This window comes from Anomaloglossus baeobatrachus, chromosome 4 (assembly GCF_048569485.1).
Source record: "Anomaloglossus baeobatrachus isolate aAnoBae1 chromosome 4, aAnoBae1.hap1, whole genome shotgun sequence".
Taxonomy (NCBI): Eukaryota; Metazoa; Chordata; class Amphibia; order Anura; family Aromobatidae; genus Anomaloglossus; species Anomaloglossus baeobatrachus.
Genome location: NC_134356.1, coordinates 399,880,231 through 399,907,067, shown reverse-complemented (window position 1 = coordinate 399,907,067; position 26,837 = coordinate 399,880,231).

Here is a 26,837-nt window from a genome sequence, read left to right as displayed (position 1 = left end):
CATAATAATGTGTTATGTTCTTCTTTAGTAACTTGCCTTTAATTGGGCTCATATGGCAAACAAATTAACTGCTTGAGATTAATTTAGTGATCCAATGAGCGCTTAGATAAAATGCCATTCACTTGATTTGCTCTTGGTTACTTTTTTATGTGAAGGCAGGTATAGCGAAGCCTGAGGTAAAAAAGTCACAAAAGTCCTGTGTCATGCTCAAACTAGGGGTGGTCCGGTGTGAGGCTAAAAACACAACAAAACAGGGGTAACACCACAACAAACAAGGGGTACACTGGGGACACTTTAACAATGGTGGGCCCTAGAGATAGTGAGAGAGAAGATGTGTGTCTCCTCACTTACATGCTGCTGTACCCTGCACTCATAGCCAATCTCTATACAGGTTCCTCAGCTGTCACTGAGCCATAACCTGAAACCCTGAGATGACCCTAGAATAGTTCCTGACTAGTGAGTGGGCAGGTAATGGACTCTAGCTTCACTGCAGCACTAAAACCACACCTTGGGAAAGGCAACAGATGGGGGAAACACACAACATACTGCTGAGTCAGCACCAGAACTGCAGCCACACCAGCAACTCAGCCATAGGTTTCAGCAGCTTCTTCCAGCTCAAGCCCAGCATCCAAATGAATCAAGAATAACCATCACCTTCTGCTGGTAGCAAAGGGTATATAAATGGACTGGGTGTGGTCCAGGCCAGAAGCACCTGAGCTGGAACTAGCCCTGCTGGCTGGCAAGAAATATTGCCATTAACCCTACAACTGCCAAAGGAAAAGAACACCTGTTTAAATAGCAGAGTCTCACATGGAAAAAGTGAGATTCAGACCCAAAAACCTGTCACTAAATACTTATAGAAAGAAACAATCGTGTCACTCTGGGAATTCAAGTGTCTACACCACTGGAATGGTGCCAGCACTGGAGGTTTTTATTTTAATGGCGGCAAACATGGAGAATGAGAACGGGTTGTCCGAGTAGTTGACAGTCCTTTTAAATCCAATTTGCATAATAATTTGAAATGCACCCCTCTAGTTGTCTAGTTGAAATGTGGCCAGGGGTATGTACAGTGACTGCATCCTTATGGATTTAGACCAGACAACTCCTTTTTATTATGCAGGTCTGTTTTGCCATTCAGTACCTATTTAAATTGTCAAACTGGGACACATACAGAGGGAAAAAAAAGTATTTGATATACAGCCAATTTTGCAAGTTTTCCCACCTACAAAGAATGGAGAGGTCCGTAATTTTTATCGTAAGTACACTTCAACTGTGACAGACAGAATAAAAAAATCCAGAAAATCATATTGTAGGATTTTTAAATAATACATTTGCTTTCTATTGCATGAAATATGTATTTTATCACCTACCAACCAGCAAGAATTCTGGCTCTAACCTGTTATTTTTTTTATCTAAAAAATTCCTTCTTGAAGTCGGGTGCTATTAAGATCAGCTGCGTCTAGACTTCTCAGTGATGTCCAGGTTCAATATTCACTATACCTCCTCTGAGATCAGCTGTCAATGGGGCTCTGGGATTTTATATGGTTTCAAGTTCACAGGCACATGAGGTTTGATAAGAATCTTGTGTTTTTTGATCTGCATACATCACTGGAATTCTGAAAACAGGTTTATGTTTTGCTGGAGCAATTCCTGTTACTGTAGTTTCTGGGCTGGTGACAGTGTCACTGCCACTTTGACTTGCTCAATATTGGCTTCAGAATGGGCCACCAGACTCGGAATTTAAAGCGACTCCCTGTCTCACCATGACTTGATAAGGTTAACGTGGTATACTTGATAAGGTATTCGTCTTCGCAGCTGGTGGACCTTATAGTTCACCTCCTCAAGTTTTCTACTACTTCCTATGGCAGCTATCATTTAGCCAGAAACATGTTTTCCACTGTAGGAACTTGCACTAATTCCCAGTATCCAAGGCTGAATTGTCTCACCCTTGCTGACTGATTGTAGACCTTTACCTGGGCTTCTTGTGCTCGGAGACGGCTTTTATTTATAATAGGCATTACCTCCGCATTCCTCTCCTGCATCAGTGTCACATGTCCAATGATGATTCTATAAAGTGTCACTTCGGTTACAGAGATTTCCTTTGCTACATTGAAGGAAATAAGTATTTGATCCCTTGCTGATTTTGTAAGTTTGCCCACTGACAAAGACATGAACAGTTTAGAATTTTAAGGGTAAGTTAATTTTAAAAGTGAGCGATAGAATATCAAAAATAAAATTCAGAAAATCACATTGCATAATTTCTATAAATTTATTTGTGTTATGGAGAGAGAAATAAGTATTTGATCCCCTACCAACCATTGAGTTCTGGCTCCTACAGACCGCTTAGATGCTCCTAATCAACTCATTTCCTGCATTGAAGACAGCTGTCTTAAATTGTCACCTCTATAAAAGACTCCTGTCCACAGACTCAATTATTCAGTCAGACTCTAAACTCTACAACATGAGCACGACCAAAGAACTTTCTAAGGATGTCAGGGACAAGATCATAGACCTGCACAAGGCTGGAATGGTCTATAAAACCATAAGTAAGATGCTGGGTGAGAAGGAGACAACTGTTGGTGCAAAAGTAAGAAAATAGAAGAAATGCAAAATGAGTGTCAATCGACATCGATCTGGGGCATCATGCAAAATCTCACCTTGTGGGGTATCCAATATCATGAGGAAAGTGAGAGATCAGCCTAAAACTACACGAGGGGAACTTGTTAATGATCACAAGGCAGCTGGGACCACTGTCACCAAGCAAACCATTGATAACACGTTACAACATAATGGCTTAAAATCCTGCAGTGCCCGCAAAGTCCCACTTTTCAAGAAGACACATGTGCAGGCCCATCTGAAGTTTGCCAATGAACACCTGGATTATTCAGAGAGTGATTGTGAGAAGGTGCTATGGTTAGATGAGACAAAAATTGTGCTCTTTGGTCTTAACTCAATTTGTTGTGTTTGGGGGAAGAAATGTCCAGTGGAGATAAGAGATAAAGATATTGTCCAGTAGAATCTCTGAAGGATGACCACCCAGGACATGAGAATGTGACATGTCTAACACCTTATGCCTATAAGGCCCTGGTACCAGCAGTTGCTTTATTACTTCACCTCTATGCCTGGTAACCCAATATAACAAGTTGCCATTTACTGCAAAGTATGTGTACCTGGTGTTGGCCCCTGAGCATCCCTATTTAGAACATTAGGTCTCTTTAAGCATTTGGTCCATGATATGTAAGGTCCAAAAGTTCCCCTCAGACTCCACCAGACTGAGAATCTTTGCCTTTGGGGATGCTGCCTTCTCATAATCACCTTCAAAACACAATAAAAGTGACCCATCTGACTCTGGCTGCGATGAGGTGTCTTTAAGGGTAACTAGGCTCCTACTTAAGCAATTAGGCACCCACACATTCTCCACAAATCACAGAATAAGGCAAAGTCCTTTCCTATGATAACAAGGTGGATCTCATAAGATTCAGTTTGTCTCTATGACCACTCTGGATGGTCCTTATCCTTTCCTTGGATACAGTGGACATACACCATTTTTCCGAGAATCAGCGGTGAGGGAATGTGGCCCTTACAAGGGTCACTAAACTCCCCATGTCCTATAGTCCCATCATTGGCACTCCATTTATTGTCACGGGATAGGCTTGGGGCCACTTGCTTGGTGAAAAGTCCCTACTGCAAGCCGGATAAGCACATTGCAAATATCACTGAACCATGCTGAAGTCCTTTAGATCCATAGTCATTGGGCAATGTGCCGCAATGTAATCTAAGCCGTAACACTTCCAACAAACTACGTAATTGACTGAGGCCTTTGGGAGTAGCTTAGCCACTCCTGGGGACCTTGGACACTGCAGACCTTTGGCTCTAGTACCCATCTTGTGGGTGTTGGGATCCCTTTTGAAATTACAGTATGCTAGTGCTATCACACCTGGCTTCCCTATGGATCTCTCAACTGCCTTATTCCTTTCTACCAAGCCCACTAGGTCATCAACATTTTGGGGATCTCCCTGGCCAACGCAGGACTGCACCAACTTCGGACAGGAGTGAATGAATTGGTCCATGACAAACCGCTCCACCATATGTGCTGAATCCACTTTTGGACACAATGCAAAAAGTCAAGCACCTGGAAGCAGGAAGGTTTGTCATTATGACATGCCCAATGGTGCACCTGTTGTGCCCTGACAGTCAGAGGTACTCCTAAGTGTGCCAATATCTCTGTTTTTAATTTGGCATACTTTTTTGCATCCTGCAAAGACAGGTCATAATGGGCATTTTGTGGCTCTCCAGCCAGAGATGGCACCAGCACCTCCGCCCTCCCATTCTGCAACTGTTTTGAAAACAGCCAAGAATGCATCAACATCATCCCTGGGGTCATCTTTGCAAGGCTATATTTATTGTCTTCCACACGTGTGAATTATCACTTTGACTCAGAGGTGGTGCTGTTTCCCAGGGGCAGAGCGTCTCAGTGAGGACCACCATGTGCTGCTGCTGTCATCAATACTTATGGCTGTCTTCACCCAGGACATGCAAATTGTCCACAGCAGTGAAACATCTTCTCTGGGAATGCTGCCTGCACTTCTAGCACCAAGTGTAGTAATTCAACTCACTAGGCTGGTTGTTGGTGTAGAGACAGGAACCATTTCAATTTAAATGCTGGTTTATTAATTATCACATCTTAAGCACAAACTGTCACATGGTGTTCAGCTCTAAACTCCCCAGCGATTAGCCATTGTATTGAAGAGGCATGCTGCACATTTGAGGACCTTAAGGGAGACTTATGCTGTTGTAGGACCTGCAATTTCTACCAATAGGATTCGGACAACGGGACATGATCGTTTTGGGATCTGTGAATAGAGGGTGGTTACCGAGGGGATGAGATCAAGCTCCTGCATATCATGGTGAAGAGGTAGCTGTACCTCTATAATAGAGCTATATTAGTGATCATGAGTGCTATAAGCTAAGTAGCCATATAATGTAACTATCTGAAAAGGCACTGGGATATTTGATTATGCATTAAATAGATAAGGTATTTTATTTATGTTTACATTGCTATGTTATTGGTTAATTGATTTATGGGGGCGGTCACAACAATGATTGGTGGTAGGTACAGTATAGGTGGGTTTGTGTTTAAATTGGCCTTTTTTGCATATATTGTATTCTTCATAAAGACTGTGGTGTTGGTCGAAATGTTGTGCATGGAATAAAAGAAAACCTTTTTCACCAACTCACCCTGGAAGATGCTGTATTTTCTATATTAATTGCTAAACTCACCATGTGTCATGGTGCTCATTGCAGAGTCTGACACATCACCTGGTGCTTTGAGTTGCTCAGTAAGGGGTACTCTGCACGTTGCGATATTGCAGGTGCGATGTCGGTGGGGTCAAATAAAAAATGACGCACATCCGGCGTCGCTGTCGACATCGCAGTATGTGAATCCTTTTACATACGATTAACGAGCGCAAAAGCGTCGTTATTGTATGATCGGTGTAGGGTCCAACATTTCCATAATTTTGCAGCAGCAACAGTACGATGTTGTTCCTCGTTCCTGCAGCAGCACACATCGCTGTGTGTGAAGCCGCAGGAGCGAGGAACATCACCTTACCTGCGTCCCGGCTGCAATGAGGAAGGAAGGAGGTGGGCAAGATGTTTACGTCCTGCTCATCTCCGCCCCTCCGCTTCTATTGGCCGCCTGCCATGTGACATCGCTATGATGCCGCACGACCCGCCCCCTTAGGAAGGAGGCGGGTCACCGGCCAGAGCGACATCGCAGGGCAGGTAAGTGCATGTGAAGCTGCCGTAGCGATAAAGTTCGCTACGGCAGCAATCACAAGATATCGCAGCTGCGACGGGGGCGGGGACTATCACACTTGACATCGCAGCATCGGCTTGCGATATCGTAGTGTGCAAAGTACCCCTAAAGCCCACTTTACACACTGCAATATATTTTACAATGTGTCGGCGGGGTCACGTCGTAAGTGACGCACATTCGGCATTGTAAGTTACATTGCAGTGTGTGACAGGTACATGCGATTGCAATTGAATTTTAAAACATTGATCGCATGCACATCGTTCATTTCTCTAGAATTGAACATCAGATTGTTCAACGTTCCCCGGGTAGCACACATCGCAGTGTGTGACACCCCGGGAACGATGAACAGATCTTACCTGCGTCCTGCGGCTCCCGGCCCACAATGCGGAAGGAAGGAGGTGGGCGGGATGTTTACGTTCCGGTCAGCTCCGCCCCTCCGCTTCTATTGGCCGGCTGCCGCGTGACGTCGGTGAGATGCCGAACGTCCCTCCCACTCCAGGAAGTGGATGTTCGCCGCCCACAGCGAGGTCGTATGGAAGGTAAGTACGTGTGATGGGGGTTAATCGTTTGTGCGGCACGTTCAACAAATTGAACGTGCTGCACATACGATGGGGGCGTTGCAAATCGCATACGATATCATATGCGAAATTGCAACGTGTAAAGCAGGCTTAAGACTTGGGCATTGACCAATTGTGCGCTTAGTAGTGATCAGCCTAGCAGGAGTTAATTTATGCTGGCCTGTGGATTACTGCTAGGTTTACAAGTTACTGGAGGTCTATCACTGCCAAAGTGAATATCGGTCCTTGTGTTGTGGTGAATCTGTTCCGGTGATCTTTTGTGGGTTATTTGGTGTGTTGTAGAAATATCCTCATTGTTCACTTATTTCCTCCCTTATTCTTTATTTCCTGATCCTTCTTTCTCCACCATCTTCCCTATGTAGAAAGTAAGGATGCCCAAAAATATAATATAGTTTTGAAACATATTACTTTTTGTCAATGTATAGTTCTGTTTGAAGTACTTCTCATTTCCAATGACCTAATAAAGTAAAACAAGCAAAATCTAAACTTTTGACTGGTGCCATATACTTTATAGCTGTTGTACAGTTCATAAAGATGACTCAGAGTCCTCAATAATTTAGCAACAGATAAAACGGCTTAATTTCTTCATTTTGATAAAAAAAAAAAATTCTCATCCAAATTGTCTTCTTATAGTGATGAATATTTCCTTTTTTGGTTTTAGGTCTTTAGCACAACTTCAAAGCAGTTCATTATCAATATGATGGGAAATGTTAATCTGTAAATAAAAAAAAAACATGAGAACATTAACTACTGACCATCTTCTGAAAAATAGACCTCCCAGACCAAAAAAGTTAAGGCAAGTTCATTATTGGAAATGCTTCAAAGGAAATAAAATGGATCATCTATTTTTTGCCCATAGTTTGTTAAAATCAGAGATAACAGTTTTTTTGGTCTTTGGTTTGCTATACAATGCTTATCTAGATGTATTTAATAACTGCTTGGCATTTTCTCAATGTTACACTAGTGGTGGCGAGTTCAAATAAGAAGATAGTTTCTCACTCGCATACAGAAAGTTTTGTGTTCACAGACAGCAGACCATATACTTTTGATCAAACACATTTAAGCTCTTGGGAAATAATTTATCTGATCCAGTATAATTAAGTGGATGAAGCAATATGTAGCCTTGTTAATGACAAATAATTTTCCCTCCTTTGAACATATCTAAAAGTCTATATAGTATCAAAGGAAATAATTATTCATTTTTAAAGTCTAAATGTTCACAATTCACAAATATGCATTTGAGAATTTTAGTATATGTCCATAATGTGAATGTTAAAATATTCACATTTGAATGGGACGTTAATATAGTGTTTTATTTTTATATAAACATATTTAGAATAGGGGTTATATCATTAATGATTTTCATATCAGAAGTTCAGAAATGCTGTTACGCTTTAGAAGCGAGCAGATCAAGCAAAATTAGAAATTGTTCACATGGAAATTCCAGGGAAATTCGATTCATAGAGAAGTTAGTTTTCACAAATTGAATGTCTCTTATTATGATCTTGAGTCTCTCTAGACCCCAGGGAATAATGAACATAAGATATAAAAGATAAAATAAACACTTATACTCACCTTACCATTCACCTCTGCTCCTCACCGTTACCCAACTGGTCCTCATTGTATTGTCAATGCCTAATGTTAAGAGGAACTGATCAGAAAATGTGATGAGGACTGGAAGGATGACTATGAGAATTGGAGGGGCTACAGAGGTAAGCGGTAAGATGATTCTATGTATTTTTTTAGGTTTTTGACATCTTAATATGTTTTAGCAAAATGGTGGCCTGTGGCTGCTGTTTTGCTGAATATGTGCAAATACACATTTAAAAAAGTCCACATTTTGGCAAATGCAATTTTTAATAAAATATCTGCCATGTCATTTAAAGTATTACTAGAAGAAAATATTATTGACATTAAGCTATTGGCGAGAGTGCTAGGGACTGCTCAATCGAGAATTGGGGTGCTCGGGAAATCTCAATGCTTTATTGAGTATCCCTTGTGGTCAAAAGCTATGCTCAATCCCTACCCTGCATGTTTTGTGACTATTTTTCAGCCACTAAACATACAGGGAGTTCCTGCCAATGATTGCAAAGATGCAGTCATATTGGCTACAGGAATTACTTCGATTTGTCCGCTATGCGGCGTCATCGGGTCTGTAGAAGACCTGATGATGTGCCACTCATTTCACTTTACCCAGAAAACATTGTGGGGAGAGCTGCTGGAAAGCAGGTAATGTATTAGAGTGTTTTTTGCCTTATAGTCTTTGCTGCAGCAGTGTAAACAATCTATTCTATTCTTTAATAATACCGCTCATAGCAGCATTTAGTGTAGGGCTAGCTGCTGGAGAAGTTATAGTGTATTAGAGGCATGTAGGCAGAGATTTTAGCCATACAGTCCTTGCTACTACAAAGTAAAAAATGTATTCTATTGTCTAATAATACCACTCTTGACTGCATTGAGTTTAGCGCTAACTGCTTGTAATGCTGTGTCCCTGTACTCCTTGCCTTCCAGCAGGGACACGCTTTGACTTATCGCCGCAATCGGGTACCTGCACGGTACCCAACATCTCTGCCTCTCCTACACGTGGTTTCTCTTCCCCGCCTCCTGGAACCTGTGCGTGAGTCACAGCATCTATGGGAACGCACCTTAGGAGTGCATGCACGCTGTTGCCTCTCTTTTAAAGGGCCAACGCACCACTCCCAAGAAGTGCCTCCCAGCCTATTGCTGAGGGGCACTGGGTATTTAGGGCAAGCTCCCACTAGGGAAGTTTCCTGGTCAACATGCCAGTTTAGCTAGTCAGTGTTCAGTACTCCAGCTAGCTATTTGTCAGGTTACCATATCCTGTCCTGTCACTTACCTGGTTCCCAGCCTGTTCAGCCTGTTGGCTACTGGGGCCAGCCTGTCCTGTCCTGTTTAATACCTGGTTCCCAGCACATTCAGCCTCTTGGCTCCTTGTGCCAGCCTGTCCTGTCTTGTCCCATACCTGGTTCCCAGACCATTCAGCCTGTTGGTTCCTGGGGACAGCCTGTCCTGCCCATACCTCGCTACCAGCTCATCCTGCCTCTTGGCACCTGGTACTAGTCCCGTTCATCCTGATGTCCCTTGCCACACTAGAAACTGTGCCATTCCACCCCGGCCATGCCTCCAGTCTCATCTATCCCAGAGGCCCTTGCCACACTAGAGACTATGCTTGTCTGTCCTGGCCATGCCTCTAGCCTCAGCTATCCCGGTGGCCCTCACCACACAAGACACTGTGCCTGTCCACCTCGGCTGTGCCTCCAGCCTCAGCTACCCCGAAGACTCTCACCACACCAGAGACTGTGCCTGTCTGCCACAGCCATGCCTCCAGCCTCAGCTATCCCTGTGGCCCATGCCACACCAGAGACTGTGCCTGTTCATCCTAGGCATTCCTCCAGCCTCAGCTATCCCCATGGCCCATGCCACAGGAGAGACTATTCCTGTTTGTCCCGGCCATGCCCACTCCAGTGGTCCCAGCCTCACTAGAGACTTTGTCTGCCCTTCTTAACATGCCATCTGCCTCTGCTACCCTGATGATGCCAGTCTACACTCAAGACTCAGCCCTGTCTACTCCTGTGTCCGCCCCTGCCCTAGGAGTCAGTTGCCAAAGTCCTAATCCCCTCCCAGGGAGTAGCATCTGACGTCCGCCTCATGGTGGGTGCTTAGTCTGTCCAGCCTCTCCCACTAAACTTCCTCTGTGGTCCAGTGGGTCCACTCCTTCTTGCCGCTGTACCATCACCCAGCGACGAGCATGACACTGCTGAAGAAGAATGTTGTATTAGAAGAGCCTAGGCAGGGATCATAACCTTACACTCCTCACTTCTGCAACGTGAAACCAAAGTCCTTTATAGGATTAAGTCTAATCTATTATATTCTTCACTATTACCACTCAAAGAGGCAATTAGTGTAGAGAGAACAGCCAGAGAAGGGATAGTGTATTAGAACAATCTAGGAATGTTTTGTTGTAGCCTTACACTTATTGCTGCTGCAACATAAAACCCAAAGTCCTTTTCAGGTCTAAGGGCGGCTTTGCACACTACGACATCGCAGGTGCGATGTCGGTGGGGTCAAATCAAAAGTGACGCACATCCGGCGTCACTTGCGATGTCGTAGTGTGTAAATCCTAGATGATAAGATTAACGAGCGCAAAAGCGTCGTTATCGTATCATCGGTGTATTCTCCAACATTTCTATAATGCCGGTGCAGCGACAGGTACGATGTAGTTCCTCGTTCCTGCGGCAGCACACATCGCTGTGTGTAAAGCCGCAGGAGCGAGGAACATCTCCTACCTGCCTCCCGGCTGCAATGAGAAGGAAGGAGGTGGGCGGGATGTTTACATCCTGCTCATCTCTGCCCCTCCGCCGCTATTGGCCGCCTGCCGTGTGACGTCGCTATGACACCGCACGACTCGCCCCCTTAGGAATGAGGTGGGTCGCCGGCCAGAGCGACGGTCGCAGGGCAGGTGAGTGCATGTGAAGCTGGCGTAGCGATAATTTTCGCTACGCCAGCTATCACAAGATATCGTACCTGCGACGGGGCGGGGACTATCACGTGCGACATCGCAGCATCGGCTTGCGATGTCGCAACATGCAAAGCCCGCCTAAGTCTAATCTATTCTATTTTCTAAAAGTACTGTTTGTAGTTGCACTTAGTGTAGGGAAAACTGCTGGAGAAGAGATAATGTATTGAAGGCATCTAGGCAAGGATTATTACCTTACAGTCTTTGCTGCTGCAACGTAAAATCAAAAGTCCTTTTTCTGGCTAGGTATAATTTACTCTATTCTCTAATAATACTACTCTTAGCTGCATTTAGTTTAGAGAGAGCTGCTGGAGAAGGAATAGTGTATTGGAGACATCTAAGCAGCGATTATAGCCTTACAGTTCTTTTATGCTGCAAAGTAAAACAAAAAACCTTATTAAAAGCTATTCTATTCTCCATTAATACCACTCTTAGCTGCATTTAGTGTATGGAGAGATGCTGTAGAAGTGCTAGTTTAGCAATAGAGCAGACAGAGGTAATAGCCTTACAGTCCTTGCTGCTGCAACATAAAACCAAAAATACTTTTCAGGCCTTTATATATTCTAGTCCCTAATAATACCACACTTAGCTGCATACTTAATTTAAAATGCACAAGGTACGGGATAAGGGATGGGGAAGCGGACGTCCGACTTATGGTGATGCACACAAAGGCCATGGCCGTGGGCCAGGGTAAACTATGCTTGCTGCAATAACACAAGAAGCACACTCATCATGCAGACCTTACTTTCTTTCCCACTTTGCATGGGGGCGAGAAACATCCCTGTTGAAGTCATAGTAGTGTGAGCAGGTAGAGAGTTGGAAGGCAGATAATGCTTCTAGTCTGTTTTCCAGCACCATACTGTCTTCCACACATGGTTTACTCTCACTAGACAAAAATCTGGGCCACATAATCATCACCATGATCCTCTTTTCTCCCAGTATGGAGTGTCCCAGGAGACAACTGATCCCACACTGGGACACTCTGAGGAGATTTTTACATTAGCATGTATTGATTCTCCTCTCTAACTGCACATTTCAAGAGGAACATGAAGAGTTCGATATTTGAACAGCCATGGTCAGAAAAAGACAATACTGAGTAAGGGAAATTACTTTCTCAATAGGTGTGTAATGATAAAACACAATTGCTATCGAGTCATGATATTAAGTTGACAAGATAGAAGGAATACCTGATTGCAAAAATGAAAGATGAGGTGGTGGATGATGTAGTCACTGCCCCAACCTAGGAAGGTGGCATGAACAGTGAGGGCAGCAGTGCTGAAAAGGAGGGATCTGCAACACAGTAACAGGCAGGAAGAGCCCTGGGTTTGCCAGACATAGAAAGTGTTATACTGTTTCTCATAGCACACATACGGCAAGTTCTCAGGCCAAGGTTTAGGTGTTCCCTAGTCTGACACTTCTTTAAATAAAGTGCAGACAATAGTAAATATGTGCCAGACCAGGATCGGTATGGACTTGACCACTACCAGCCTTACCAACACCAGCATGCCCAGGCATATATCATCAAAGCACCCGACTAGGTGAACAGAACGTCTGGGTTTACATTCAGTGTCTGCTGGTGACATCACTGCCTCTTCCCCTCTGCTATGTCCTTAACATTCCCTGTCAGGTACGCAGGCACAGATGCCTCATCCCCTGCACCTATCATTGTACATTTGCAACCACTATTAGAAACCACGTACATTTCCTTGTCCCGGCACAGCATTCAGATGTCTCTGGCCCAGGCCTTGGAATGCAAGCGGACATACACAGCCACCCACAGGCCATAACACTAAAAGGGCACATTTACCAACTGCTTACCCTAGAAATGTTGCCAATAATGCTTGTGGACACTGAGGCTTTCTGCAACCTCAGGACGGTGATATCCCTCGATACTTGGTCTTCAACAGCTACTATTTCTTCCACTTTGCCATCTCTGCCGTACAACAGCATGTCTCCCATAACATCACCTGTGTTCTGACCAACTCAGTTACTGGGAAGGTCCACTTAACCATTAATACGTGGACAAGTGATTGTGGCCAGACAATGTACAATATTAGTACACTGGGTGAACCTTGTCGAGGAAGGGACCAAGTCAGATTCAGGAATGATTCCCGTGCTACCGATACCTAGGATTTCAGGTCCTTGTTCTCTCAGCAATATTTTGGTAGCGATGTCGCAACGTGTAAAGTACCCCTTAGAGTCCCACTCTTAATAATGGGTATAATTTTTGGCAGCCCTTCCATATAGTGCATAGATTTTGTCAATTTAGGGGTCCCACTTCTTAATAATGGAAAAAAATTGTATTCTAAGGCCCTCCTCTACATGTCTTCTAGGATGTATTGCAGTACCTCATTCTTATTTTTGGCAGGCCTTGCACACAGTACACAAGATTTACAAAATTAGCAAATCTGGCGCATCCAATAAATTTTAAAAGTTTCTTCTTTTTTATTCAAAACATAGACAAAGTTTAAAACATGGTGACGAGGCACACACACCACGTGACCCTGACGTGTTTCCGATGCACATGCTGTCCTTAGTCATAGGATAACACAAGACATTACAGGTGAGTATTTAAATCCATAGATAGCCAATCAGAAATGTGCACAATTTACATAACATACAAAACAGAAAAAGAAAGACCTAAAATACATACAAGAGGAAAAGTATAATTGAAGCTTCTCCAAATTATTTTAATGTTACAAGGTTTGAACTATTTAAAATTCAAAAAGTTCTTCATATGCGCATTGTAGGGGATTTTTCAAATAATATAATAAACATCATCTCTATGGTTTATGCCCATACGAAATTTTGTTTTCTAAGGGCTAAATGTTTTTGCCAGTTTCCTCCCCTTTCTGGAGCTTTAACTTTTTCCAGAGCAAAACATGAAATTGTATATATATATATATATATATATATATATATATATATATATATATATGTACGGTGTATCCCCTTTATGTACAAAATGTCTTGTGGCCCCAGAGTATAGAGATTTTAAATTTGTGATGCTTGAAGTATGCTCTAGTCTACAATGTATGCAATACAATCTTTTTTATTTTCTGAATAGTGTATCCTATGTATTTCACCCTGCAGCTGGAGCACTCTACAATAGGCAACATGGTCTGATTCACAATTTATACAGGATGTGGTACAATTTATCATCTCTGGTTAGAATGGTGCCAATTTAAAAAACATTGCAACGGCTTCCCCCACAACTGTAAAAGCCTGTCACCGACAACCAGTTTTTATTCTTTTTTCAGAATCATTGTTGCGGAAAAGTCTAGGTGACAGGGTGTTTCCAAGGGAAACTCCTTACCGCGCAATTACTGTATTCTTTAAAGGGAACCTGTCATCAGAAATTTGGCTTTCAACCTAAATGTTTCCCCCTCTGCAGCTCCTGGGCTGCATTCTAGTAAGGTTTCTATACTTTTTGTGCCCCCTTTTAAACCAAAATAAATACTTTATAAAACTGTACCTTTCGGTTTGAAAATCTTGTAAATTCTCCATGGGGGCGGGCCGTCTGGTTTCAGTTGCTGTCCCTTATGCCGTCCCTTACACCATCCCCCATGCTCCAAATCATCCCTCAGGATGCTGCCCACTGCGGCCGAGGTCCCGTGCACGCCAGGACACCTGGTGACGTGGTCGCAGGCACGAGAGTATGGGCGGCGCTGTGATTGCATCGCAAGTGCCCGCCCATACTCTCGTGGCCGCGTTCTCCCCTCTGTACGTCGCTCAGATCCTCCACTTCTCTTGTAGTGGCCTGCTCCGCTCCTCCCATCTATTTCCTGCTGCAGGGTACGATGGGAAGGAGGTGACATCGGGCCGGCGCAGAACGCTGGAGGCAGTGGGGAAAGGGCGGGTACGAGAGTATGGGCGGGCACTTTTGATGCAATCACAGCGCCGCCCATACTCTCGTGCCTGCAACCACGTCACCAGGTGTCCCGGCATGCACGGGACATCGGGCGCAGTGGGTGGCGTTCTGAGGGATGATTTGGAGCATGGGGGACGGCGTAAGGGACAGCAACGATTTTCAAACCGAAAGGTACAGTTTAAGTATTTATTTTGGTTTAAAAGGGGGCACAAAAAGTATAGAAACCTTACTGGAATGCAGCCCAGGAGCTGCAGAGGGGGAAACATTTAGGTTGAAAGCCAAATTTCTGATGACAGGTTCCCTTTAACCTCTGATATGATATTACTGAGATCCTGGTTAACCACAGGTAAATATTTAAGAATTATGGGCTTGATTTTATTAAAATGGGCACTATACCCTGTGGAAAAGGTAAGTTTAGGACATATCTTGTTAGTATGATTGTCACTTTGACTAGATTCACCAAATAGAGCTGAGTTTCTGGATCGTCCTCTTACTTTATATATAGACCCGTGTCATAAATTCTTATTATATCCTCTAGAAATTAACCTGTCTTTAATTGTATGGCATTCCCGATTGAATGCACTGTTGTTTGAGCATATGCGTCTAGCACGTACAGTAAATATTTACCATGAGTTAACTGTGTGTTGGGGATGATTACTGGATGCTAAAAGTAGTGTGTTTTCTGCCATATCTTTTCTATGTAAAGATGTATGTACCATTTTAGTATTAGTACAGCTGCTGCAATACCCAAATTATGAGGGACAGCAGAATATAAACCAACCACATCAAAAGTCAAAAAGATATTATTTTTCCCATATAAACTGGTCAAAACACCTCAATACAATGTTGGTGTCTTTAAAGAAGCCAGCAATTCTGGGGATGAGAGGTTTTAACATTTTATCAAGCCAGTGTCCTAAATTTTCATTTAATGAGCTTATGCCCAACACTATTGAATACACAAGAGAAAAGAAAATGTGCAAAAAGTGGGATCACCAGAAATAACCATACAATAGCATTTTATTATATCAAAAAAACATACAAACACACAGATGTTCATTAAAAACAATTAAAAAGCAAAAAGCTTATACACACATTTGGTGCCAATGGTATATGCCACCAAAATACACCCTACCCTCTCAGCAAGCCACAAAAAAACCCACATAATAAGTCAGGGCAAATGTGATGGCCAAAAGACTTTGCTCAATCGGTAGCAAGCAGTAAGCATGACATGCTAAATAAGACAAAAGCAAACAGAGAATAATACTGCATACAAATACCTCAAAGCCACATAATGATGACCTGCCTTAGAAGCATATGTCTGGAACAAGTTTAAGGCAAAACACATACCCAAAGAGATCTTACAAGGGGTAAATGGCAAAGCAATTGCGTGAGAAGGGTGGGGTGGTGACCCCACGCGTATCGCTACAAGGAGTTGTAGCTTCCTCAGGGGAAAGTGAGGCAAACTGTGGTAAGTGTGTCTTAAATAACCATATTAATCAGAGAAAATTGCTTACCAGCATGGACACGGAGGAGGAGGAAAAAGTCGCCATACAACCTAAGGACGCCGGTGGGCGCCGCCATTATATGTCACGTGACCAGAACATGTGATCCCCATGACGTGCAAACGTCACAGCCCAAGCGCATGCGCAATAATACCAGCGCTGCAAACGCACTTGACAGTCCCATACCAAAGTGGAGTAAGCGTACAGAAAACACATATATTATGCATGCGAAACAAGTGGTACGCCTGCGCTGGATAGATGAGTTACGCAAATCGCTTATTTGAAAGAAGACCCACATAAATATGCGCATGCGCTGTATCTGTAAGGAATCTCTGAAGGGACATTTCAGCTTCAGAGATGGATACCGCAAAAACAGGATATGTATACAGCACAAGGGTAAATCTCAAGGCACCATTAGATGGACATCGACTGTCAATCAGTCGCATAGGCAACTGTGTTATATACGCATAGTACTGATATGTCAAATACACCACTTGCAGCCTGCACCACGCAAACTGATCGCATGCTACTATGCCATGAAATGTGCCTCTCAATGCGCATGCGCCGAGATACCAGCACTGCCCTTATGAAGCGAACCCATGTGAAAAATAGAGTGATCGCAAGGCACCTCTCAGCCTATTAGGGCCAATATCACTAAATAACACAAACTCATGCATTCGCAATCTGTGCGCACAGAACAAACAGCACGCATTCACCAAAAAGGAATTAACTGTGAATAATACAGATCTGAAAAATGTTAACCACATATCTAAATGCGCATGCGCTGCAACCACACGTACTCATACAAGGGACATTTCCACCCAAAATACGGGTCTACAAGGGATCCAAACGACCATTGTATGAGTTGGTCACAAAAGATTGCTTAGAGGACATGATAAGAACCAATGCAGACACACAGACAACCGTCCTATATTTGCGTCATACTAGTCATGTGTATCCTAATAACACAAACACTCAGTCTGTGTGCATAAAGCAGGTAATGTACATGTGCATGAAGGTCCACAAGAAAAACAGATTATTAGTTCAAAAAGGCCCCACCAGAGTGTTATTAACCTATAGAGGAACCATACCCAAAAACACCACAGTACATGGGCAGGTCACGAGACAAAACCAAAAAGGCATGATAAGGTGTGACATAGTCACCTATACGACTGTAACACATTTACATGGTATTGATATGTCAAAAAAAAAATGCCAACAGGATGTAATGTCCAAATTTAATAAGTGGCAAAGTCCCATTCTGACGAGTCTTCACAAAGGAGGTCGGCAACTTGAGTATATTCACCACCAGGAAATAAACATACTCCACTTCAGGTCACAGTTCAGGTAATCTCGTGACTCCAAGAACCAAAAAGAGGAAGACCCAGGGAGACGGACTTCAATCTGCACGTCAAAAAACAGGCATCCGAAAAAATATATTCTTCTCAAACTGAAGTCGACAGGCCCTGAACAGCCCTGAAAGGCCTTTTTGAACTAATAATCTGTTTTTCTTGTGGACCTTCATGCACATGTACATTACCTGCTTTATGCACACAGACTGAGTGTTTGTGTTATTAGGATACACATGACTAGTATGACGCAAATATAGGACGGTTGTCTGTGTGTCTGCATTGGTTCTTATCATGTCCTCTAAGCAATCTTTTGTGACCAACTCATACAATGGTCGTTTGGATCACTTGTAGGCCCGTATTTTGGGTGGAAATGTCCCTTGTATGAGTACGTGTGGTTGCAGCGCATGCGCATTTAGATATGTGGTTAACATTTTTCAGATCTGTATTATTCACAGTTAATTCCTTTTTGGTGAATGCGTGCTGTTTGTTCTGTGCGCACAGATTGCGAATGCATGAGTTTGTGTTATTTAGTGATATTGGCCCTAATAGGCTGAGAGGTGCCTTGCGATCACTCTATTTTTCACATGGGTTCGCTTCATAAGGGCAGTGCTGGTATCTCGGCGCATGCGCATTGAGAAGCACATTTCATGGCATAGTAGCATGCGATCAGTTTGCGTGGTGCAGGCCGCAAGTGGTGTGTTTGACATATCAGTACTATGCGTATATAACACAGTTGCCTATGCGACTGATTGACATTCGATGTCCATCTAATGGTGCCTTGAGATTTACCCTTGTGCTGTATACATATCCTGTTTTTGCGGTATCCATCTCTGAAGCTGAAATGTCCCTTCAGAGATTCCTTACAGATACTGCGCATGCGCATATTTATGTGGGTCTTCTTTCAAATAAGCGATTTGCGTAACTCATCTATCCAGCGCAGGCGTACCACTTGTTTCGCATGCATAATATATGTGTTTTCTGTACGCTTACTCCACTTTGGTATGGGACTGTCAAGTGCGTTTGCAGCGCTGGTATTATTGCGCATGCGCTTGGGCTGTGACGTTTGCATGTCATGGGGATCACATGTTCTGGTCACGTGACATATAATGGCGGCGCCCACCGGCGTCCTTAGGTTGCATGGCGACTTTTTCCTCCTCCTCCGTGTCCATGCTGGTAAGCAATTTTCTCTGATTAATATGGTTATTTAAGACACACTTACCACAGTTTGCCTCACTTTCCCCTGAGGAAGCTACAACTCCTTGTAGCGATACGCGTGGGGTCACCACCCCACCCTTCTCACGCAATTGCTTTGCCATTTACCCCTTGTAAGATCTCTTTGGGTATGTGTTTTGCCTTAAACTTGTTCCAGACATATGCTTCTAAGGCAGGTCATCATTATGTGGCTTTGAGGTATTTGTATGCAGTATTATTCTCTGTTTGCTTTTGTCTTATTTAGCATGTCATGCTTACTGCTTGCTACCGATTGAGCAAAGTCTTTTGGCCATCACATTTGCCCTGACTTATTATGTGGGGTTTTTTTGTGGCTTGCTGAGAGGGTGGGGTGTATTTTGGTGGCATATACCATTGGCACCAAATGTGTGTATAAGCTTTTTGCTTTTTAATTGTTTTTAATGAACATCTGTGTGTTTGTATGTTTTTTTGATATAATAAAATGCTATTGTATGGTTATTTCTGGTGATCCCACTTTTTGCACATTTTCTTTTCTCTTGTGTATTTAATTGTTCGCTTAGAATGTGCTAGTGGTTTGTGATCCCACTTACATATTTTCTCTTATCTTTGGTGCCCTCCCGCTTGTCTTGTTTATTACAATTATGCCCAAAACTATTGGGCACAGCAGGGGAAAAATTGTTTTTTATGAACCTTCGGGATGCCATGGAATATTGGTGTTGTAGGATGATCTGGAACTAGAACTTTTTTTTCTTTTATCTGAAAAATACCCAAGCTGATCCCCTACTGTAAATAAGAGTGTTGTTGAATCTCAGAGTAGGATCACCTGGTTATTGGGCATATTTGCATGCATTGTTCAACATATAATAAACTTTTAAACAGCAAACCCATCATCTAGGAACGTTAGTAGCTCCTTCCCACCTTCTTTTACACAAGATTTACAAGTCTGGCAGTTCCACTCCTTAATAATGGAAAAAAATTGCATTCTGCCACCCTCCCGTACATGTCTTCCAGAATGTATTGCAGTCACAGCTTCTATTTTTTGGCAGCCCTTGCACATAGTGCTTAGGTTTTAGGAGTTTAGTAGACCCACTACCTAAAATTTTTAACAAAATGTGTATGAGGCCCTCCTTTATGTCTAATACAGGGTGTGTCAGAGTCCTTCTTCCTTCTAATTTATGGCAGTTCTTGTATTGTATCCACGTATCGGTGGTTATGTGTTCTTTGCCACTGATGGTTTTGTGAAGTGCACACCTGATTTTGTCCACAACTTGATTGTGCAGGGCAGGGATGGCCCAAGTGGAAAGGTAGTGGCTGCTGGAAGCAATGTATTGTGTCGCAGCCGCCACAATACATTTTTTAAAAGTGTCTGCCTCCACTATATGGAATGTAGGCATTTCAAAGGTCAGGAATTTGGAAATGCTGCAATTCAGAACCAGGATTTATGGGTGGGTAGGGGGTGTAGCATATGATAACACTGCTGGAGGTGCTGTCACATCCTTTCTTTACAGAGAGCCAGGAGGCCCTGTTGCTTGGGAGGGGAAGGAAGAGGCCTCAGATCATTCCTGCTGTTTCAGGTGGGTACTCCACTGTAGCTCAAGCTTTACATTCAGATGCCTCATCATACAAGAGGTGTTCAGGTTAAGAACATGTATGCCTCACTTCAGTCTCTGATGGAACATCGTGCCACCACTCATGTCTTGTTGTCAGCACATTGCCTGAAGGAGTGCCATGCCAGGAACCTCCTTTGAGCTGTCTTTGGTGTAGCCCAGTCCACCAACCTGGTGGGCCGAAGCAACAGGCAGTGTACTAACTAGGGTCCGGCTGCTATGCTTTTGCAACCTTCTACCTATGCACAATCGATGGAAAAAGGAGATGAGGCAAGGATATACATATCAAAAATTGCATTTTATTAGATAAAATCATGTAGTGTCATATAGTACAAAAAACACATAATTTAGGACAAGTCTAACATTAGTGTGGGAGTATGAGATGTGGTTAAAGTGTGGGCAACCAATTGCCTCACAACCAGCCAATATGTATATGACAGGAGTAGAGATCTATAATGCCATCACATACCATAATGTGGTTGTAAAAGGATTATAACAGGGTGGTGGCCCGGTGGAGAAATAGAAAGGGGAGAAAGTATACCATGAATATATATTCATTAGTTTAAAAGACAAAGTGTCAGAGTATTTTTCTCCATTCGGACACACCACCACAGCAGTGAGGGTTAACTCAGGCGCTGCAGGGGCACCCAGGCTAAGATAAAAAGAAAGTTGCGTATCCCAGCATAAGTATGCACAAGGCAGGGAGCCTCTACAACCAGCCCTGTTACATAACTCAGGTATTGTTATCCGTCTTGCCATCCACAGGTTGACTCTTCCTGCTTGCTAGGCCACCCAGGGTGGGATGAACCTAGTGTGCATACTTATGCTGGGATACGCAACTTTCTTTTTATCTTAGCCTGGGTGTCCCTGCAGCGCCTGAGTTAACCCTCACTGCTGTGGTGGTGTGTCCGACTCCCACACTAATGTTAGACTTAATTATGTGTTTTTTGAACTATATGACACTACGTGATTTTATCTAATAAAATGCAATTTTTCATGTGTATATCCTTGCCTCATCTCCTTTTTCCTCCGATTGTGCATGCTCTTTGGAGTAGGCTCTTGCCCTAGGAGGTCCCTATTAGTGACCTCCTTGGTGATATAATTATTATGGCAAAATTGTTATATCCAACCTTCTACCTTTGTTGCTCTGCAGCTGGGCCAGAGTGACTACCCCTGCACTCCTTGTCAGTTTGCCCACTGAAAGGAAACAGTCATAGTTGACACCAATGTTTCATTATCATCATCATCATCATCATCAGATGTGCTGTGGTGGTCCGCTGCCCATGTGCACTAGCCCTCTCACATCCTCATCCTCAAGCTAAACAAGTGGTTGGGTGTCAGTGTGTACCACCCCAGTGTTGGTTGAGCTGCTCAGATCCAGGATCATGGGGGCTCAAGGGGCCCAGACCCGGGTTGACGGACACTTTGATTAGTGAAAGGGGGATAAGTTTGTGACGCCACCTGTGGTTTGCGGTAATGGGAGTACTGCCGCCGCTGTAAGGAGTACCTGGGCAGATGGAGTTAAGCAGCCTGATATTAGTCTCTCTACAGGTAGGGATGGCCCCGGGCTCAAGGCTGTTGGTGAGTATTTGGGAGCGCAGGGTGCAAGGAACCAGGGTACTCACTGTGGGTAGTCGTGGTGCTGGATGAGGATTATAAACGAGACACACACGCTGCAAGTAAACTTAATTCTCTGTGTGCTGCTGCCGCTGCGGGAAGCCCGTCCAAGTACCCAGTTCCACCGGTGTCACATAGTAATCCAGACCCTGCCTCCGTGCACAGTTTCGTGTCCATGTGGGTCCCTATAGCCTAAAACTATATGGTCCCGATTCTTCAGTTTTTAGGTGAAGATGTGCTCCCAAGGGCTAGCACTTGGGACTTTAGTGGGTTGCTTTCACTGGAAAACCCTGTCCCCCATGGTGTGCTGATGCCCTCAGTCTCTGAGCTCTCTGGGAAAGTCCCTGAAGGTCCCCTTCCTCTGCAGGTTAATTGCCAGGACTTTGAATTGGCTCCTGACCTAGGGTCCTGTACCCAGTCATACTCGGTACCGGTCAGTTCTTTTGAGCTTGCTGGTGCCGACAGTCCTTCTAAACTATGTCCGTCGCACCCTTTTCCAATGTCACTGCCACCGGTCCCTGACTCCTCTGGTCCCGGATCACTGTCTGCGACCCAACCACGGTCTAGCTCCCCGGGAGCTAACACTCCTCAGCTCCTCTCTCTTTGAGGGCTGTCACTCAACTCTCTTACTTCCCTCCCACCAGTCTGCCTGACCCCTAGGTGGGTGGCCCTTTTCCAGCTAGACCAACCCACTGGTGAGTCTGACAGGTCATGATGTGAGGTGTTGATTGGGATTTGTGGTGCTGATGGAGGTGACACCAGTTTCCGGGAACTTGGAACCATGGGGTGTAGGTCCTGCATCCTCGTTAAGGATACAGTACCCTGTGACACCCTGATGTATTCAGGGGCACCACAAGTGCACTCAATCTCTGCCACTTCTGAAGCAGGGCCTGGTAGATGGCCCACGGAATCCCAGCCAGCAGAGTTATGAAAAAAATAGAAGTGACTGCTGCATGACTTGGGGCTCAGACTGCTTTCCTAATTTGCTAGAGGTTGATGTGTCAGACCACCATGGACAGCAATAGGAAACTCTGTGCAATCAGCAGGGAAGTGGATGGAAAACAAAGCGTAGGAACTGGAGGCTCTCTTAGCCATCCAATCAAAAAAACGCCTCTACTTGTTCTAGCCTCACCATTCATGCAGTGTTAAGCTGGTGTCACACTAAACGACAGCGACAACGACGTCGCTGTTACGTCACCATTTTCGGTGACGTAACAGCGACCTTGTAAGTCGCTGTTATGATCGCTGCTTAGCTGTCAAACACAGCAGAAGCAGCGATCATAACGTCGCTACATGTGCAGAGAGCAGGGAGCCGCGCTTAGCGCTGGCTCCTTGCTCTCCTGCAGCACACATCGGGTTAATTAACCCGATGTGTGCTGCAGCTACATGTCACAGTTCAGAGAGCAGGGAGCCGCGCTTAGCGCTGGCTCCTTGCTCTCCTGCAGCACACATCGGGTTAATTAACCCGATGTGTGCTGCATCTACATGTCACAGTTCAGAGAGCAGGGAGCCGCGCTTAGCGCTGGCTCCTTGCTCTCCTTGCTACAGTATACATCGGGTTAATTACCCGATGCATACTGCAGCCACATGTCACAGTGCAGGAGCCGGCGCTGGCAGCAAGAGCGGAGGCTGGTAACCAGCGTAAACATCGGGTAACCAGGGAAAGGTCTTCCCTTGGTTACCCGATGTTTACGCTGGTTACAGCTTACCGCAGCTGCCAGTGCCGGCTCCTGATCGCTTCATTTCGTCGCTCTCTCGCTGTCACACACAGCGATGTGTGTGTCACAGCGGGAGAGTGACGACCAAAAAATGAAGCTGGACATTCAGCAACGACCGGCGACCTCACAGCAGGGGCCAGGTCGTTGCTGGATGTCACACACAGCGACAGCGACGGGACGTCGCTGCAACGTCACAGAAAATGGTGACGTAGCAGCGACGTCGTTGTCGTCGTCGTTATGTGTGACACCAGCTTTACTCGGGCCTGATAACTCATCTAGGATATTTTGTTCCATGCGTGCATCAGAAGAGGGTGTTTCATTAGGGCATGTAGCAGCACAGATCGACCACATCTCTTTTTGCAGCAGCTCCACCACTGCCACCACAACCAGCAGCACCATGGCCATTTCCCCTGTTTGATGCTCTCTTTATTTTTGCCCTCTAGAAAAGCGCAGAGTGACCACATGGACCCTTTTTTAAGATCACTCTCAGAAAACACTTTTTAATAGTACACCCTTAGCATTTTTAAAATTCCAGCAACAGACCCTTTTGTTAGAGTACCCAAAGAGAAGAGAATGCAGAGTGGCCACACAGACCTTTTAATAAAATTTACCCTAACATACACTTTCTTAACCCTAGAACGCGCAACCATAGAAATCTACACTTTCACATACCTGGGGCCTTTTAGGCCTGCATGCAAATAACATGGAGTAACTCAATTAGAAGTACTTTTCAAAGTTTATTTGAGATGTGAATATTTCAAAACATTATAATTATGTGCATAAAACAAAAAGAAAAAGTAATTGCACCGGCTTAAAACGCCCAATATATGTATTCTATATAAGTATAAATAAATATATATATATATATATACAGTGCCTACAAGTAGTATTCAAGCCCCTGCAGATTTAGCAGGTTTGATAAGATGCAAATAAGTTAGAGCCTGCAAACTTCAAACAAGAGCAGGATTTATTAACAGATGCATAAATCTTACAAACCAACAAGTTATGTTGCTCAGTTAAATTTTAATAAATTTTCAACATAAAAGTGTGGGTCAATTATTATTCAACCCCTAGGTTTAATATTTTGTGGAATAACCCTTGTTTGCAATTACAGCTAATAATCGTCTTTTATAAGACCTGATCAGGCCGGCTCAGGTCTCTGGAGTTATCTTGGCCCACTCCTCCATGCAGATCTTCTCCAAGTTATCTAGGTTCTTTGGGTGTCTCATGTGGACTTTAATCTTGAGCTCCTTCCACAAGTTTTCAATTGGGTTAAAATCAGGAGACTGACTAGGCCACTGCAACACCTTGGTTTTTTCCCTCTTGAACCAGGCCTTGGTTTTCTTGGCTGTGTGCTTTGGGTCATTGTCTTGTTGGAAGATGAAATGACGACCCATCTTAAGGTCCTTGATGGAGGAGCGGAAGTTCTTGGCCAAAATCTCCAGGTAGGCCGTGCTATCCATCTTCCCATGGATGCGGACCAGATGGCCAGGCCCCTTGGCTGAGAAACAGCCCCACAGCATGATGCTGCCACCACCATGCTTGACTGTAGGGATGGTATTCTTTGGGTCGTATGCAGTGCCATCCAGTCTCCAAACGTCACGTGTGTGGTTGGCACCAAAGATCTCGATCTTGGTCTCATCAGACCAGAGAACCTTGAACCAGTCTGTCTCAGAGTCCTCCAAGTCATCATGAGCAAACTGTAGATGAGCTGTTATGATCCAGAACCATGGAAGACCTCCACAAATCATTGGCAAAAAGGTGACAAGAGCATTGGCAACTATTCTGGCCGCCATCCCCTTACTAACCAACACAACTAGAAGTAGCCGAGGGGTGAACTAACATCCTGTGCACAGCGAACCCAGCCGGAGAACTAACTATCCTAAAGGTAGGAAAGATGAATAACTCTCTGCCTCAGAAAATAGACAAGAATAGCAAGCCCCCACATTCAAAGACTGCGGTGATATATGAAAAACACAATACACAGGTAGATGACAGGATTAGCAAAAGGTGAGGCCCCCGCTGACTAAAATAGGAAAGGACAGGAAAGGGACTGATGGTAGCCAGAGAAAAACCCTGCAAAATACCAACTTCCTGATAGTACAAAAAGGCCCTCAGATCGCTCGATCTGAACTCCGTCCTATACCAGGTTCCCTTGTCATACCAATGAACAGAAAACAAGAATTATAACAAATTCAACAAGCCATAAACATGGACCCAAAGGAGCTATACTCCACACAGAACTTCAGGGAGTTCCTCAACATTCCACTGAGGGGAAAATCCCTGCAAGCAAATAAACTGAAACCAACCACAGCAAATGACAAACCCAGATAAACAAAAGAACCAGACAAATAAATAAAGAGCAAGCACTTATCTGGAGTAGATGTGGTGTAGAGCAGGATTAAGCAGGCTAGAGATACAAAGAACAACTGACATCCGGCAACAGCCTGCAATCAGACCAGGATTTAAATAAGCAGAGAGTTAGGAAAGAAAACACCCACTGCACAACACACCTGGTCTCTGTCCAAACCCTTCCTGGCCACAAGAGGGAGCCTCCCAGCAGCCAAGACATAACTAACATTCACAACAGTACCCCCCCTTGAGGAGGGGTCACCGAACCCTCACCCACGCCACTGGGTCGCTCGGGATGAGCATGATGGAAGGCGCGAACCAACCTGTCCGCATGAATGTCAGAAGCCACAACCCAAGAGTTATCCTCCTGCCCATAACCCTTCCATTTCACAAGGTACTGAAGCTGACATCTACTGCGACGGGAATCCAGAATTTTTTCAACCTCATACTCCAGATCCCCTTGTACCAAAACAGGGTCAGGAGGCGCTGCTGCAGGAACTGCCGGCTCCACATGTTTCTTCAACAAGGACTTATGGAAGACATTGTGAATCTTAAATGACGCAGGCAGAGTCAAACGGAAAGATACAGGATTAATAATCTCCAAAATCTTATAAGGTCCAATAAATCTGGGCTTAAATTTAGGAGACGGAACTCTCATAGGAATATTTTTAGAGGACAACCACACCATGTCCCC